Source organism: Balaenoptera musculus, chromosome 6 (genome assembly GCF_009873245.2).
Source record: "Balaenoptera musculus isolate JJ_BM4_2016_0621 chromosome 6, mBalMus1.pri.v3, whole genome shotgun sequence".
NCBI classification, from domain to species: Eukaryota; Metazoa; Chordata; class Mammalia; order Artiodactyla; family Balaenopteridae; genus Balaenoptera; species Balaenoptera musculus.
Genome location: NC_045790.1, coordinates 43820784 through 43839167, shown reverse-complemented (window position 1 = coordinate 43839167; position 18384 = coordinate 43820784). Strand labels below are relative to the sequence as shown.

The following is an 18384-nucleotide window of genomic DNA, read 5'->3' as shown; positions in this document are numbered from 1 at the left end:
GAGCCTCATTTCCCTCATCTGTAAACTCATTATCCCAGGAAACTGTGGTAAGGTCCTGGAAGAACAGAAAACACAATGCTCTTGTCTCCTGGTTCCATCACTGTGGGCAGTACACCACCTTCAATTACTGATTCCACCTGTTCTTCTGTCCTAACAGCCAGGACTTTCAGCAACTAAAAACAGGCAGCTCCTTACTGTCCCATCAAATACAAAATTTTCTTACTCTAATTGCATTCTTACGAGGCAATAATTTAGAAGTTACTTTTAGAAGTTGTACAAAAGGGGAAAAACCAACCCCTTCACTTTTCTTCTCTGGATCACAAACTATGTTGTTCACCAAGAAATCAAACTTTGCCCCCTACTGTCCACAAACAATACAGGTAGATTAGCCAAATCCTTTTTAAAAAGTCCAAGAATCAAGAATACATATTTCCAAAGAGCCAGTTCCACCTGAGGGAATGAGCCTCTCCAGCAAAACAAGGACATGAAGCAGCATACAGGCTGTCCAATCACCTTTCAGAAGTAAGAAAAATAATGTAAATGCCATTAATGGAGAAAAGCAACAGACAGACCTAAGAACATCAAGAACTGGCATGAGAAAGCTACCATCAGCAGCCTTAAGAACCCGTGTTCCTGGCAGACTTGGTCTTAGGCATGAGCAAGAATCAAGGAGAAGGTACAGATCAGTGTTTTTAAAAGCATCCCAGATTCTAACCTGTCACTGGCTTACTACTACTGGAACTATACTAACAGAGAAGGAGTCCAAGAAACCTTATCATCCTTATGACTTTTTCCTAAATGTTTTGAAAAGTAAATGTTATACACAGAAGCAGCTCCTGGCACATCATGCTATCAAGAGAATAAAACTATGGGGGAGACACTGGAGGCTTCAAGTGGTTATACACACATGCCTGGGATCCGATCTTCTTTGGACAAGAGCAGAATTAAGACAGTTGCAGTGGTGTCTCTCTCCAGCCACAACTTAAACTTGGCAGGTTCTGCATTGCATAAACATTCTTTACCTGTGACTGGACTCCTGGCAAACTAGGAAGTAATTATTCATACAACAAAAGAGAGACCCCAAAGCAGTGACAATGACATGGGAGGGAGGGAGGAGGGAAGACACAATAACTAAGCAAATGTACACACAAAACAACTGAGACCAAGAAAACCACACACTCCTGTCCCCAAAACAATATGCAGAATCCTGGCCATATCCTTAATGCCCAGACTATAGAGATGTGTCCCTTTCTCAAGTCCTCAAACTACTATTAAAGTTAGAGGGGGAGGCTTGGGATATCGTTTTCTGCCGCATCTCCTTAAGCAGGCAGACCAAGGTACAAGGACAAGGATGCTTTATAAATTTCTCTAAAGCTCTTGCAGTACCTAGCACTCAGTAATAATGTGTGATGAAACCATAAGTACTACACAAACTTCCTGGCTTCTGAACATGGTCCCAATACAAAAAACGTGAAGATATTTCTTAAGATCCTTCAAAAAAAAACTAGAAGAAAAAACTTTAGATGAATTTGGAAAAGGTCTAGTCTCCAAGGTAACTACCAGCCCACCAAAACCAAAGCCTTTCATAGGAGAAGCTCCATGACAATAATTCTCAACCTTTAGAAAGATAAAACACGATTCTTTTTTTAAAAAACAAATTCTCAATGCCCCACCCCACCCAACAACGAAGACACCCTGGAAACCCCTCAACAAGACACTCCAGGGCATGTCAAAATAAGCAATATATTCATCTAAAAGAATCATATCATCATGGAAGATGCTTGGTACCAAGAGTTTTTTTTAAGTGCCTCTTCAAAATTAGTTCAGAATAGACCTACAGTATTTTTTAAACTATACACACAGTTAGTTCAAAATTAGTTTTTTTCAAATTAACCACACACTTTTACTCACTCCCAAATATCAAAAAAATGTGGCGTGGCTAGAAACTGCACCAATTTTTAAAACTGCCAGCATTAAGCTCCTATTATTCTGAAAGGTTTTGCTAAGATGTTCAATACAGGGACACATTCTAATTCCTTGTTATGACTGGCCCAGCTCAAGTGGCTGCCAGGAGAGCAGGGCTTTATAGGCATTGTTCCATCCTCAGAAGCTACATTAATGCTGGGTTGATAAAACAGATCTTCATATCTGTGTGCTGGGCTGAACAAAAAGTTAACTAGAAATATAAGTGCTTAAAGTCACCAAAAGGAGAGCTCTACACTGACATTTTCTACCTACTTACCATTCATCTGTATTCATCTCACTAGACATTAACACACACCAAAGTTGCTCTCTGCTATTCAAATTGTGCTATTATGCTCAGGAGTAGATTAATAATATCCACCTTCCTTATTGTAAAATAAAATTACAGCACTGGTCCAAACATGACATGTGGAGCCTCTTTCTACTCTGCTGGCGTATCAGCTTGCTCTACTGCACACGTGGGAGAAAGCTTTGCTGAGTTGCCCTGCTGTTTCTGGAGAGGGGGGTTAGAAAAGGCTGAAAACTAGAAAAAAAAATAAGGGGGAAAAGGAGAGAAGAACAACACACATATAAAACTCACACCTGGTAACCTCTCATATCAGCTCTTTTTTACAGCACTCTGAGAGGAGAATGTCTTTTCTAAGCTGACACCATCAGCAATGAGGTTAGCAGGTCGGCCATGGGCCTCTTTGAAACAGCTCATAACATCCTATTAGTTTTCACAGCACCAAGCAACTTCTGCTGACCTCAAAGCATCTGAACAAATATAAGCAGGCAACAGGCAGGAAGAAATCTCTGCTCCCAAGTGGGGCAAGTCTGAAATCCCAGGGAGAGGGGAAAAAAGGTAAGACACCCTGATGGAAGCACATCTTGTAAAGGAACGAGAAGCTGTCTTGCAACCAGGCATTAAGGAAGAGGAGGTCCAAGACAAGACTTCTCTATGTAAAATAAAGAAGACTTCAAGATGTAAATTTAAGGGTGGGAGGGAGGGAGATGCAAGAGGGAAGAGATATGGGAACATATGTATATGTGTAACTGATTCATTTTGTTATAAAGCAGAAACTAACACACCACTGTAAAGCAATTATACTCCAATAAAGATGTTAAAAAAAAAGATGTAAATTTATAAGGAACAATCTAACTTAATTCAAACGTTATTTGCAAACACAAAGAAAATCAAAAGAACTGAAGTCTTCAGAACTACTGCCTTTGTCTAGATACTTTAATAAACTTTTTTAATTCCCATGGCTTTAGGAACTGCAGCATTAGAATCACAAACTCAAATAAGCACAAAGGCCAAGCAACAATGTATTCTGAAGTGAAATAAACCATGCTCCATGTAAAGAGTGCAGTGAATATGGGCTCAGTTTTGCTCCCCCTTCACACATTTTCCAGAGACACAAAACATGGCTCTAGATCTTTACATGATATTTCCCAATGCTTAAATCAACAACTCACTACTTTTTTTAAAACACAGTTCAGGCCAAACAAAACAGCCCCAGAATATGCAGCCCATGGGCCACCATTTGGGACCCGTGGCAGAATCCACTTGTCAGTTGATACCCATTTCTCCCTTTCGTCCTCTAATAGTAGCAACTGTCTTGGTGACAGAAAACAATCTTCAGTGAATAAAATGTAACAAAATGCTTAAGAGCCAATGCAAAAGTGGAAGCTGAATAAGAAAAGAAAGGGACAAGTGCCTAGGTTATGCCTGACCCAGAATTGCCAGGCTAGAAGTAGAACTGGCACAGGGCTCCGAAGCATAGAGAGGTGACTAAGGGACAGAGGGTTAGCAAGAGGTGTCACAGAGAGAAGAGGAAGGCTGTGGGTGGTTCAAGTTCTTCGCAGGGACAATGGCAAGGAAGGGATGAAAACCTAAAGCACTGATGACCTGGTATTTGGGGAAAGTCCATGAGTCATTCACAGCCATAGGCCAAAAAGGACCCCAAGGGTTTAAACAAAATAAGCCAGAAACCAGTTAAGTAGCACCTAGGGGAGAGAAAGTGGTGTGGAGCAAACTCATACAGAAATAGGCCTTACCTGGGAAGAGGTCATAAAAACTTGCTCACTCTATAATAAACTTTGTATATTTAAAATGTTTTAGATAGTTCTGCAATAAAGGTGGGTGATCCTCGTGTCACCAAAAGTACCTCCACTAGAGCAGCAGCAACAGTGAAATAGAAAAAGCTCACTTTTGAAAAGCAGCTCAGAGGAAATTCAAGATCAAGTACAAACAGTTCCAGGAATATTTTCCCCACCTTACCCAATTCGGTGAATTTATTTTCAAACACACTGTGACTTATTTGCTTTGAGACATACCTCTTATACTTCTGATATGCACAAATGATGCCTAAAGAATAAAAAAGTGTTAAACATCCTTTAAAAACTGAACAAGTGAGCAATTTCCAATAACTTACTTGACAGGGCATCCATCAATGACTTTTCACTTGGGGTGGTAAAAAGGTATTGAAACCAACAGGGGAAAAATGTTATTTCAGTGTAAATTTCATTTTTTTTTGATGTATAGGAATAGATCCTTGATAAGAGATTAAACAAAATCCAAATCAAGAAGATATGGGCTGATTACTTTAATGTAAGTGCTTCAATTTTAAAATTTGATTTCTCATTGAAAAAAGATGGAAAATTTAAATTAAGATATTTATACTCCTGGAATGTTAGCTGGCTAACTTCTCATAATTTCACATGCAATCTCTTAGCTTTATTTATATTTTCAAGAAAAAAATGCATTTTAAACTTCCCTTCCAAATTCCATTGATATATTTATATCTATTTCCATATTGAAATGTTCAAAGTCACAATTCTCCCAAAACCTCCCTACAGTCTGGGAATTTTCTCTTTCTCCGTGGCAGAAATACACATTGTATGATGGTATGCTATAAAGATGGTATGTTAGAAAAACAATGGTTCATAGTAACACATTGAAGGCCAAATATATAAAACTCATCTATGGGGACCACCTATTACCACTTTTCCAATTCAGGAAACACTGTCATTCCACTGCCAGAAATCTCATACTTCCAATATGCACATCTTCACCCCATCAATGAGGTGTGAGGTTTCACACTCAAAGAAAGGTTAAGAAACCAAGGACACAGGTAATTGAGCCAAAACCAGATGACGGAAACTTCAGAATACCAGCCTAATTATTTTCCACCTGGCTCTGCTAAACTAAGAATTTCAACCAAAGTGACAAAATCCATTCAGGCAAGACAACTCAGTAGCTAAACTGGCGGCACTGTGTTCACAAGAAGACCTTACATGCATAATATTTGTTTACAAAATCAGAATGGATTTTAAAACAACCTATGAGGAGACAAGGAAGCTTAGAGACTGCCTTGGATGAAAGCTAAAGGCCCACACCGCTAACACGACAGCACCCAAGAACCAATCTGAATGACTTTCTCCCTGCTCTCACCAATGTAAGACAACTCCAATTTTCGAAGTCCTATTTCCTAAATAGAACCTTATTTTAATAGTCTTTACTCCAGAGGGCAAGATGGTAGAAACTGTATGGAAATTTCTGGATATGTGTCTTTCTCCTGGGAAAGAGGGCCCACAGCTTTCTTCAGATGCTCAAAGAGACTCAAAACTCCTCAATCTTAACAAGAAATTTCAATTTTACAGTGACTCCATAATAAGGAAACGCAGGAAAGTTGAGAACTCTGAAATAACTATTGCCCATATTCTCATCAGGAGATAAAATTAGTGAAAAGGAATAGTGAGCTTGAAGTGAGTCTGACCACTGCTAACTAAATGCAAAACAAAATAAAATGAAAATCCATCCCGAAAGAACAGTTAATGGATCTGATATTTGTGAAAATAGGGATTTTTGTGAGAGTCCATTAATATAGTCTTTAAAGCTGCCGAAATAATCTCCCAGTAATGAATAGCCCACAACAACAAAAATTCTGGAGGGAAAGAAAAGCTAATCATATAGAATATAAATTTCCTTTTTATGAGACAGACTCCTTTTTTAAGCCAAGGAGAAAGGCCAGTATAAATCTATCACTATTAGATTAGACAAGGGAAAAATATACAGAAACCTCAACCTAGTAGTTCAAAATTTATCTGATGCTAAAACAAAACCTTCATGTTTTAAAAAAATCTAACATTTCACTATAACTGTCTCATGATAAATAAGTCTATTGAGAAAAATCATCCAGTTTTTTCAAATAAACAATTTCTAAAAGTGGGAAAGAGGGTCTTGCCTGTCAAACCTTCTTTGCTATTCATTTTCAGTCAGAAACTGACATAATAGAAATCAGTAATATAGACAAGTACTAGGAAAGTGCAAGTTTTTTTAAAAAAAACAAAGAAACATAAAACACAATTACTTGCAAGTAATAAGGCAACCTCCAAATTGGTTTGACTTTAACCCCAGGCCACCTATTCCTATGACCTTCTCGGTTATCTTACTCCTTATTCCACTCCTTGCCAAAGCACCTATCCTTCTCTTCATAAACCCTGCTTACAAGGAAAACCCTTATCTGTCATCACACAAAACTACCAAGCAACATGGGAAAGGGAAACATACAGCTAAGAATATTAATGAAATTGATGCATTCAACACCAAACCCACAGCTCTGAGAAAATAATACCTTTACCAAAAACAGACATTTTTATGTAGACTAATCTCGGGAAACTTAGCATTGCTAATAGCGGGGATGATGGCTATGAAAATGCACCTAGCCCAGTGGTACAGAGGAGTAGCCTTTTGTTTTGTTTTATACGATGGACTACCAGGCTATTGATATAGAAAGTCGTCTCCCCGTTATAAAAAAAAAGTTCTCCTTTGACCTTACTAAAATTAAAGTCATGATATACATCATGAATGCTAAAAGCCAAATCTGTTCACTTCCTGTTAGTGAAAATTTTCCTAAATACACCATAAAACCTCTGTAGGCTTTTACTAGACACTAATTCCTATTTTTAATTCAGATTTCAAGTTACCAAACCTACTTATTAAACCGTAAAAAAAAGTGTATATTTTAACACACAAAAGCCTTAAAACAAATTATGGCCTTTCAAGCTTAAGCGCCTTCTGTTTCCACTTAGCACTTGAAATCAAAGAAAAATCGACAAGCATTGCAAACCAACCAGTATCTAGAATCAAATAAATAGATGATAAATGTTCTTCCCAAATTAGAAACAAAACAGTGGATTTGGCATTAGAGTACACAACACGTGGGTTCTGTGAGTAACAAGAACCAGTGAAGACTGCCACATCTGTAAGATGAAATTGCCCAAAGCAAGTAAACATTCTATGCATCTAATGTCCTTCACAGAGTTAATTCAAGAGTTGGGTGTGGCATCACTAGTGCACAGAGCTTTGGATTTCCAACAGTTCTATAATATAGTATTAGCATAAAGCAGCAATACTGCCAACTAAATATTAACAATCGAGAAAGCCTCTAACCAGGATAAGCTACATAATCTGTGGGTCGCAGTACAAAGTCAAAGTACCGGTCCCCTTGTTCAAAAATCAAGAATTTCAATGGGGAGGCATTATGGTCATGTGCCCATTCAGTGGCCTTGCCTCCAACCAAATACCCATGCTTAAAAAAAAGAAAGAAAAAACACATCATCATCAACACTTTAATGTGGTAGCTTACTATGATTATTGGCCCGTTCAGCTGATTTTCCAAAGAATCAGAAACAGCTGGGGAGGACTGCTATGGGCAGGTTTTCCACAGGGTGGCACACCATCCAGGCCCCATACCATCTCACCTGTAGAGCCCCTCCTAATGCCATCAAAAAAATTAACCCGACCAGGCTAAATACCCTGGATCTCCAACTTCCCTTACTTCCAAATAAACATTATCCGTGAAAAAGGTGGCGACAAGAATGTAATAATGTGGTAGATTTTAAAAGATTTCAAATGAGAGCAAAAGAACTGACCCTACCATGCAGACCAAGCCATCAAAAAGGTGAAGGTAAAGTCAGTCTTGATAAGATGCTATTTAGGAGTACCCAGCTCTTTGGGGACAAAGAACATGAAGAGTAATTTGCCACTGTGGTGCTCTTGCGCCACGCTGACGCCTGAAAAGCATCATAGATCAAAAAAAAATTTTTTTCTTCCAATCAAATTAAGAGGAAAAGGTTGATCCCAGCCTAGAAGCTGGGGTATTCTGGATGGCTCTGTTGTGTCCTTAAAGAGAACTTGGGACTTCCTTCTAGAAGAGAAGAGAAAGAAACGTTTGAGAGGGCAAAGCAGTATTTTTTTTTTTAATTATAATAACATCAACAGGAAAAGCACAGAAGGCTAGAATGGCTGAAAGTGGCAACAAGGATTCAGCCAGGAACACCTGTCCGTATACAAAGAACCAAAAGCTGGATTAAGAAATGAGTAAGTAGAAATGCCACTTAGAGCATTGTTCTTCAGTAACCAGCTGGGAGCTGAGTCTTAACTAAAAGCGCTGAACCAGACAGAGAAGGACCTCGTTTCTCTGGTGAAGAAGCATTAACCAGAACCAACCAACCAAAAAACCAAAACCAAAAAAGGAACTCTAACAACCAATACATTCTGAGCCTAGAAAAGGAAAATAAGGTTCAGTAGGAAATAACAGGCCTGGCGGACACTGACCAGTTTTGGGTACCTGTTCTATGCTAGGAGCATATCCTAAAACTAAAATTCTCTTGAACCACGGGGAAAGAGTGTGTGCAGCTTAAACAGCTGACCTGACATGATTTCTAAGAGCAAACAAGACACAGTGAAGGAAACACCTAAAGACAGGGAGAAGGCGCGGGGGAGGGGGGGGCGGGTCTTAAACGCCTAACGCTGGGTCTTTGAAGAGAAAACAAAAAACCTTACTCCCCCGAAAGGTGGCAGCACAGAGTTACCCGAAAGGGCATTAAGGGGCCAGTTTTGAGCACACAAACACAAAAACATTCTCTCAAGAAAGAAAAGAAAGTAGAGGAAGCATAGAAAATTGGATGTAACGTGTTTCTTCAAAATCTAATTTTCCCCACCCCAGCCATGATCTTCCAAAAATGTTTTCCTCCTCCCCCCTCTACTCTCTCCCCCATTTCCAAGAGAACTTTCTCTAAGTATGTACCCACCACACACCTGAACAGTGTTAAACCAACATTCCTACAAACGTATTCTGAAGAACAGCTCAAAATCAAAGGCAGTAACTTTGCAGTTCTTCCATCAAAAGAGTCACCCATTTCTAGAACCAAAGGTCCAGATGAGAAAGTAGATCCAGGAAAGCTTTTCCACCCGCTCACCAAAATGGAGACTCCAGGTCAGCTTCCACAAGAAAGAGCGGCCTTAGCACAAATGAAAAATTCAAACGACTCTGGGGGAAACGATTCTTGACAATGTTGTCTTCAAGGGCAACTGAACAGTATTTCAAACAAACCGATTTTACTTAAAAGGATGGGGAAATTACACCCCAACTGGTATCAGAGTTTTTAAATGGGCTTAATTGCCATAAGTTTGGGGCTGAGCTACATTTTTATGAAGACAATTATTATGGATAGGTCCACAAAAATATTAAGTTTTAAAAAGCTCTTTGTCCTTGCCGGACATGTTTCGTTTGGCATTAGGCACCATCCTTTGGGGAAGGAATAAAGGAGAAAGTAGATAGCCGGTAACAAACCCTCCTTTCCTCACATTTTCAGAAAACAGAGAGAGACGATAGGAGATGAACATCTTATCGTAAAGATGATCTTTGAAAATACACACTATTTTAAATGACCATCTGGACAGCTACGGCTCCGTGCCTGTGGCTCACATCTAGAGGCAAGGTTCTGCGCTCCGGCCCTCTAGGATAACAAGTCGGCTTTTAAGGAAACGCCGTGGAAAAACTGTGTGCTGGTCACTGTCACGACCACTGGAGGAGCACCTGCGGGTGAACCGAGGCTGGTCCACCCGAGACTCCACCACTCTCACCAAGGCACGCACACACGTCCGTGCACCAGGGCGCAGCTGGCCAGCCCTCCTGGCCGAGCTGGAGGCAGCCGTCGCAACTGCCGCGAGCAAGCGAAAACCCAGAGCCTGCCTCGCCCGGCGGCCCGACCCACCCCGCGGTTCCCGCCCAGCGCACGGCTCGCGCGCAAACCCGGGATGCGACCTCGAGCTGCGACCTCGCGCGGCTGCGCCCGATCTCACCTAACACGGCGCAAGGGGAAGAGCGGCCCGAGGATCCTCCCTGCTCTGTCCCGGGCGCCCACGGTCCCAAACCACCTCCGCACACTGCGTGGCCGCAGCAAGTCTCGAGACGCCCCGGGAGCGCCAAGGACCACGCGCGAGGAGGCGCCGTACCAAGTGGGCACGCCACCAGACACCACCCGGCTGGAGAACCCAGTGCACGCAGCCTCCCACAAGGCGGAGGCGCCAGTCCACCACAGGAATCCTGCCCTTTTTCTAGAAAAGCCCCCTCCCCCACTTTCCCTCCAATACACTCACCTGCGTCTCGGCGCAGTTCTTCTCGCGCCACCCGCGGCCGTACCCCGGCACGTCCACGCCTGTGCACGCTGCCTGGCGCAACTGGCCCCGCTCGGCTCCCGCCGCCCCCAACCAGCTTGTGCCCACAAGAGGGGCGGTGCCACCTCCCGAGGCGCCCAATTCCCTCGACTCCCACCGCCAGGGGTCGAGCTCTAGGAACTTCCCGTGCACAACCTCCGCCGCCCCCACCAACGTTCCCGCCCTGAGCCCGGACGAGGGCTCCCGCCGAGCCGAGGCCGGACACCGCAACACAGCGCCGCGGCGGCGCGCACCGCCCTCAGCCTCGGCGTCCGAAACAGACTCGCGGCCCGGCAAGGCGTGCCCGCCCCCGCCCCACCCCACCCCCCGCACTTGCCTGCTGCGACTCAGAGCTGCAGCTACTACGGCTCGCGCTGCCGACCGTCACACAGCCGCGGAGGATTCGCTCCGGGCGGGCTCCGCGGAGAGGCGGTAGTAGCGGCAGCGGTGGCGTCCCCAGGTCTGACGGTGGCGGGAAGGCGGCCTGGAACCCGGCGGAACCCCCGCCCCACCCGCGCCGCGCCGGCGACCGGCCTCCTCACCCGGCCCGCAGCTGCCTCAGTGACGCCCGGGCGCCGCGGTCCCGCCGTTTGTAGCGGGGCGGGGAGGAGGGGCTTGCTTGGAAGAGCGCCAGGAGGCGGGGCCGGCGGCGAGTTCGCGGCGCCGCGGCTACTGCCGCCGGCGCGTGCCCTGCCCGGCAGCCCCGAGGGTCGGTACCCGGGAGCAGACGCCCGACTGCGGACGCTCGGCTCCTTCCCTCCCAGCTTCCGATTCCAGGCAGGCTCCTGGACCAGGTTCCCCTGGCAGCGCGGAGCGTCGCGCGCCCAGAGGCGTCAGATACCAGGTGCAAGTTTGCAAACCCCGAGGCTCCGGACGCTAACGGGCAGCCAGAGCGATTCGCGCGGGGGTACTTTGACATATGTGTATCAAATATATATACATACATATATTAACATATTGCAAGCAAAGCTCAAGGGCTTTTTCCCTACTTCACAGCTGAAGGGTCCGGTCCCTCCGCGAAAAACTAAAGGTTTGCCCCCGCTGCCCTTCTCTGCCTGTCTAAATGGAATCTGATGTTCAAATAAGCCCCGAGTACCTGTGTGGGGTGCTATACTCTGCTTCAAACACAAAGTAGGAAATCCTGCACTCGACTATATAAGCGCCTGTCGCTCGCCGCATCCTTCCAACGCCCCCCACCGAAGCCCCGAAACGGCCAACTCTTCACCGAGGGGGCGTCCCATCGCTGCCTTTCCTTGGCCCGCCCCCACGCCCAGTTCAATCGCTTTCCCCAGGAAAAACCTGTGCCAGTTCTCAGACCCAAACCCAAGACTGGGAGTCAAAACCGACCCCAAACCACGCGGCGGGAGCACGTTTTTACACCTGCTCATCCGCTTAATTACGAGAGCACCTGTCATGTTGGGGGTTTTTTTGTGTGTTTGTTTTCTTTCAATGCAAAGGCTTCCGTTTTAACCCTTCCCCCTAAAAAACTACATTTAAAAATATCACCTGTCAAACCTACCTGTAATCGCACGAGGTAAGAGAAAGAACTGAGCAGTGGGCGGCTGAGTCGCCGCAAGAACGTGACCGAGGTTACAGCTTCAAGGGCATGATGCGGGTTTGATGCAGCAAGGTCCGCTAAGGGCGGCCAGCGCTCCCCGCCCCCCACGCGACGGGCGGGGCTGGGGGAGAAGCGGGGAAGGACTCCTCTAACCCAGGGCGGGGGATAGAGGAGACAAAATTGCCCTCTTGGGCGAAGTCAAATCAGACAGTAAAGTAGGGGGCTCAGCCATGATCGAAATGGAGACAGTCCATCCCTCAATTTGGGGGACCCGGAGCGGGGACGCCAGAAATAGCTAATTGATTCTATATCAGCATTTCTATTGTCACCCCAATTACGATTTGCAATTAAATGACCTTAATTGACTTTGTACGGGTTCCTGGGAAAACGGCTCAAAGCGCCTGCGCCTCTTTGACCTCCCTCTAAACAGTTAATTATAATATTCCCATCCCAGGCAGGGGGCATTGCTAAGAATGCCTGTTTCCAAACGTTAGGCAAAAATGGGCCTACCAAATTTGCCAATCCAAGCCTAAAACTCTTAGAATGCCCTATGATGCCCTACTTCCTGAAACTGACTTCTTGAAGTTATGGGAGACCTCTCTCTCAACAGAGTTCCCCAAGTCTTCCAAACCACTTCTAGTTGGCAAACACTGCGTTTTCGTGGAGAACTCCAGAACAGGTTAAGCTTTATAAAGTGGGGTTGTCAAGCACTTGGTTAAAAGAGGGAAGGGGAACCCAGGAGTACCTGGTGTAAGACAGACTCAGCAATAACTAAGAGAAATAGTTATTTTCTTAATCCCCCAAAAGGTGATTTTTAAACACTCAACATTTTCTCTTCCTCTTTTTTTTTTTTGACTTTAGATTCTAACAAATCTTTCAGATGTCCCATTTAAGAAGCCATTTTACCAAGGAAATCTTATGGGCCCTAAACAGATTTTATACCCTTCCATCCCCCAAACACTCACACCTTTTCCCCTGACTTTTAGGAACTGATTTCCAATTAGGAAAATAATTTCTTAGGTTACTATTGTCTGCTCTGTACCCCGCCCCGCCCCCCCATGTTAAGCCTACATTTTATAGGTTGCACTGTAGGCCTAAGAAATAAATCACCTCCATTTCCCTTCCACTCTCAACATCCAGAGGATGGGTATAATAAATAGGGTGTAGGGAAGGGCTGAAGGTTTAGAATCTTAACCAACAGGAATGTTTGTACATGAGCGGGGGAGGGGAAAGAACCTGTTCATTTCGGGGAGAAAGTACAGAGACATCAATCCTGGCCCAGCGGTGTTAAGAGTAAATTCTAAATGGTTGACAATTTCTCTCACTCTGGCCACAGTAAAGCCAGATCTGCAGCTGGTAATTACGAGAGAAAAGACCCAGTCTCGACATCAGTTTCGCTAACCCGTACTTCCAAATGGAAAACGGAGAATGTATCCAACCTCCAATTTCCCACAGTTATACAGCTCTCATATTAATTCTTTACAGACGTGAAATAGGTGGGTACGTGGCAACGTGCTGGGCATAAATTAAGCAACAATGGCCACGCGAAGTCCTGTTCGCCGCTGAGATCCCGGGGTGGGCACTCCCACCTTGCTATCCCCAGCCCCCAGGACCCCGGAGATGGCAAAGTCGAGTCCGGAGGAGACCGGCCGCGCGTTGGCTTTTCGAACTGGGAGGGTGGGTGGGATGGAGAGCAGAGAGAAATTAACCCCAGCCGGCTTTGTACCTTTTCCCAATCCTCTCCTTCTCAAGCACCACACGAGCGCTCTCATGCACACACTCGCCCACACCCCCTCGTGCCAATAATTTAAACTTCTCTTAGGCAAGGGCACTGCCACCACCATTTCCTCCACCCTCCCCGCCCCGCGAACATCCTACCCCCTTCCCACCTCTACCCTGTGTTCTCTTTTTCGCAGTAGAAAGCCAGCTGGTTTCTCCTAAACCCTGAGAAATCACAGAAGTTAAAATGAAACAAGTATCTGCCCAGCATCTCATCCCCAACCATCTTTCTCCAGGCGTCAGTTTAACAATAGCTATTCGAGAAAAGGGGTGGGGGGGGGAGGGCCGCAAGGAAGGGGGTGAGGGATGTGTAGCCGAGTTGGCTACTGAGGTGGCTGCGAAGCCTTGTCGGCTGCGAAAGGGTTCCCCCCTCGCCCAGAAGGCGAAGTCAGCCGCGTAGGACCAAGGACAGGGCTTGGAATCCACTTCCCAGCGCGCAGCACAGCGAGGCTCCCAGGCAGCCGCCCCTCCACAGACACAGCTCCAAGGATCTTATTTACGCTTTTCTGAACAAAGGGAATCTCATATCCGGTACAGGCTTAAGAATTCGGCCCTAAATTGGCTATCTTCTTTTGAAACACAACCATGATAATTGGCGGCCGTGAATTAGAGCCCGCACACCTCGCAACGATGAGTTTTGACAGCTTCTACCCACCCCAGCCCCAGCCCAGCCCCAGCCCTCAGGCGGCATGTACTTTTTTCAGTCAACTACAACTAGCTGCCTGGTGCAGCATCTAAATTCCATCTGGCAATCCCATCTCCCCAGCACATGTTATCTGGTTAATGCAATTAAGTCTGGGGTTTTCGCTGGTCTAATCTCCAAGTCCAGGCTTCTGATTCCCCTTAATGGTCCTAAAGCCTCTCCGGTCCTTCGGTTGCTTCGCGAAAGTAGAGGCATGCATCCCCCCGCCCCCCACCCCAAACCCAAGTTATCCCTCTCTTCCCACGAAATGAACTTCCAACCTCAATCCCGAAGCTCACTCAATATCTAGACTCCCATTGTACCCCTGTTCTTCCCTGGCCACATTTACCACTTAAGTTTCTGCCATTGACATTTGTGAATATTCAGTACGTCAAGCATGCGTCCACGGTCTTTTAGTCTAGCTCTCTAGAATTAAAAAGCAGAGCAGTATCTTTGAAATAATACAAACATGTGCAATTAACTTCGTATTCTGTATTCCGCTCACTTACAGGTTTTCTGGGTTTGCCAGCGCATCGCTGCAACTAATGATTAAAGAAACCAAACCGAAACTTACCTTTCTCCCTTAAGGTTTTTGTGTATATGTGTTTTTAAAGTAACGGTGCAGTTCTCCCAATAAGGATGAGCAAGAAGCTGCTGGATAGTTCTCTTAAGACAGCACGAAACCTAAAACTGTGCTCGGCTTAAAAGAAGCAAATAAAAAGAAATGCTTTCGACCCCAAAGTCCAACGCTAAGAGAAATGGCGAAAAAAAATATATGAAAGGGGAGGGGAAACTTAAAAAAGATAGTTTAAAAAGACAGAGACTACCCTCCTATTGCCGTTCAACTAAACAAAAAGGGGCAAGAAAAACAAACGAAGGAACAAAGAAAAAGACGAAAGAACGTTTTTTCAAAAAGACGATGTCTTTCTCCTTGTTGCTTTTTAGTAGGTCGCTACAGGAGTAAGCTGCTGCATCTCTAACTGAGAACAGAAATAAAGGGGGAGGACGTCTTAAAAGGGAGGTGGACTGGACCACAGATTTATAGCACCGTATCACCAACCCCTTCTCTGCCTCCGCACTGCCGTGTGTGCAGCTGCTCTGCCAGGCTCCTATCCCGGGCAGCACGCGCGGAAGTATACGCTGAGTCGCGCCACAACGCAACTTGCTCATCTCCCCAGGATCCTGATTGGTCCAGACGCTTCTATTGAGGCCGCCCAGGAGAGGCCGCGCGATATGATTGGTTAGGTGCTTGTGTCACTCTCGAGAGCTCAATGGAGTCCCGTTTCAAGGTAAGTTGTGCGGGGAGGTACACGCTTAACACTGGTGGCGAAGGGAAATGCAAGAAGCAAAAAGAGATGGGGAGAGAGCAACGTGGGAGGGTTGGAACTGTACTATCAGAGTTTGCGATATGGCACGATCTCCTTTCCTCTTAAATCTTTCTGCTTCGGAAAGACTCATTTCCTTTGCCATCACTGCCGCATCTATGGCACTTTTCTTTATAACATTAAACTCTGTCCCCTATGTATGAGTCACTGAGAGCTCCCTCTCTTTGAACTGAGTGAAAGAGATGAATGTACATCCATTACTTGCACGCATGCCTTTTTCGATTTGTGTTCCAGTATTCTATATTAGATATTAGGTAATTTAATGTCTTTCTCTGTTTTAATATATGCATATTGCTGCTCTCTTGTTTGTTTGGGTTTTTTAAAGCGTCTTTTAGGATAAGAATGAAGTCAGAAATGCTTTCAAATAAAGCTGCACGGTTTGAATTACCTTTCACTTCATGTCAGAGTAGAAAAGTGCAGGATTAACATCCTGTCCAGGGAAAGAGGTACTGAGTTGAGCTAAGGTCCTTCACTTTGGGGTGTATGATGACACTCAAAAAGAGCAGCTGTATATAAAATTAGAACAAGCCACTCCTCTGCATTTGGTGGCAGTACAGTTCTTGGACCACACATGTATTGCTGACAGTAAAGATAGTCAAGCCTTTATCTGGGCTCTTACTCTGAGGATTTAGAAAGTTTAATCAGAAGACCAAGTGCTGTCAACCCTTCTGTTTTATAGATGAAGACTACTTTATTAAACCCCATATTTTAATAACATTCAGGAGGCTGAAATATAGCTTTATTCATGGTATTTATTTCTTCCTCCAAGTGAAACTGTAGTCCTCAGGATCGACTTGATGTATAAGTAGAGACAATATTCACTTGACCTAGGTTCTTTTCCAGCTTGGATTTCTTCTTTTAATCTTGAAAGGTAACACCAGCTTCCTACACAGTACTTACAATTCTTACACAGTGTAACATCTTTCTGGAAGCTCATTCCTTTCCAAAAGAAATTCCTTTACTTGTTTATTTATTACTAGCCTCTATCTTTGAGAATGCCGGAAAGAGGAGGCACAGGTAAGAGTTAGAGATTGCAGGGGGTTGGAATGAGAATGGAGGGAAAATGGACAGATAGTCACAAAGCAAAATGACTAGAAAGTCAGGGTTGAAGTAAATCATAGTTCCTTGAAAGTGTCCCTGAGTGTTGATAAATGCTTAATGGCAAAGAACAGAAGACCTGTTTATCTCCCATATAGCCCGTACAATATGTCCAAGTTCTATACTTTGGATAACAATAACTGGGACTTGGGAAAGGAGGCCTGAATCTATATAATTGCCATTTATAATTATCATGCCTTAATCCCCACCCCTACGTTTTATATAACAACAGGCCTGGGTTGCTAATTTCAACATAAAACTATTCTCTAGAACTGGGTGGAACTCAGGGGCAGAAGAAAGAAAAGCTGTTTGAAGAAAGGGAGTCAAGGGGCTGAGGGAACAACAAATAAAGGGAAAAAACAGAAAACCTCCACCTCATCTACAATAAAGTAATCACTGTATGAATAAACAGTTGGAAGATTGGGTTCGCTGTCATTCTCCTTCAACCCCTCCCTTCACCCCTAGATCAGTCCAAAGAGTAAGGTAATAAATACAGTTTGGGTAAAAGTGTAACATTGTTTAGTCAGAATTACCAATAAAGTGAATTGTCTTTTATCCTTGTTAATATGACTTTAATATTGAATTAGTTGCATTTGTTCATGTAATATTCTCAGCAATTTGAAGAAAATCTTTACCATTAACTTACAATTACATAAGTTTCATCTAATTATGTGGAAACTAATACTTTGTTTTATTTTTTGATGTTTGTATCCACAAGAAAGATTTTGTGGATTACAGTAGTATATTTTTGCAAGGATTGGGGGAGGGTGGGTATGGAAAGCTGGGTGTGGTGTGGAGTGATGAAAATCCAGCATGTGTGTTATGTAGTTAAAGAAATTACCTGAAAAATAGCAAACTTGTCCATTCAAATGCAAAATGCTAATTCTATGGCTTCAGTATGTATGCTTTTTTCAGTTTTTTCAGAGGAGCAAATATTTTTCAGAATGTTTTCATTTTCAACAAGTTGTTTTTTCTATGTAGATAAAGTGGAGTTAAATTATTTAAGAAATTGAAAATATCTTAAAATACTAGTTTACTTCCTCAATCAAACAGATGTTTTTAAATTTAAAAACTTTTAAATGGATAAATACAGTATAAGTAACATGTACTTTTCCAACTTTTAAAAATAAAAACTGAATACAATCACTTTAACACAAATGATACCTGGATATATATTTCACTTTGAAATTCATGCTGTTACAGCCTGAAATATTAACATACTCTATCTTGCAATTAATAAAGACTATGTGTAAACATCAGACTCCACATTAAGCAATTGTAATCAATCCCTCTTTGTTCATAGCTAGGTAAAGAATTATCCACAGCATCTGATCTTGCATTAGAAAAACATTTGAATTATGATTGTCTTGTTAGCTCTGATATATCTTCAAAGTACTTGATATTAAACCAC

The 18384-nt window shown here is 43.8% G+C and overlaps 1 protein-coding gene across 7 annotated transcripts in view; it reads right to left on the bottom strand.

The window, feature by feature from the left end:
* The window catches only part of ELAVL2 (ELAV like RNA binding protein 2), a 134844-nt gene extending 119247 nt beyond the window's left edge, over window positions 1–15597 (bottom strand). For 5 of the 7 annotated variants that reach the window (XM_036856867.1, XM_036856869.1, XM_036856870.1 and 2 more), the window contains exon 1: window positions 15065–15588. The gene's annotated coding sequence lies outside the window, so the exon portion shown is untranslated. Of the gene's footprint in view, window positions 1–10414; window positions 10528–15064 lie in introns of those variants that run through there. The other 2 variants (XM_036856868.1, XM_036856874.1) reach the window with 2 other exon arrangements.
* Window positions 15598–18384: the final 2787 nt, after the last annotated feature.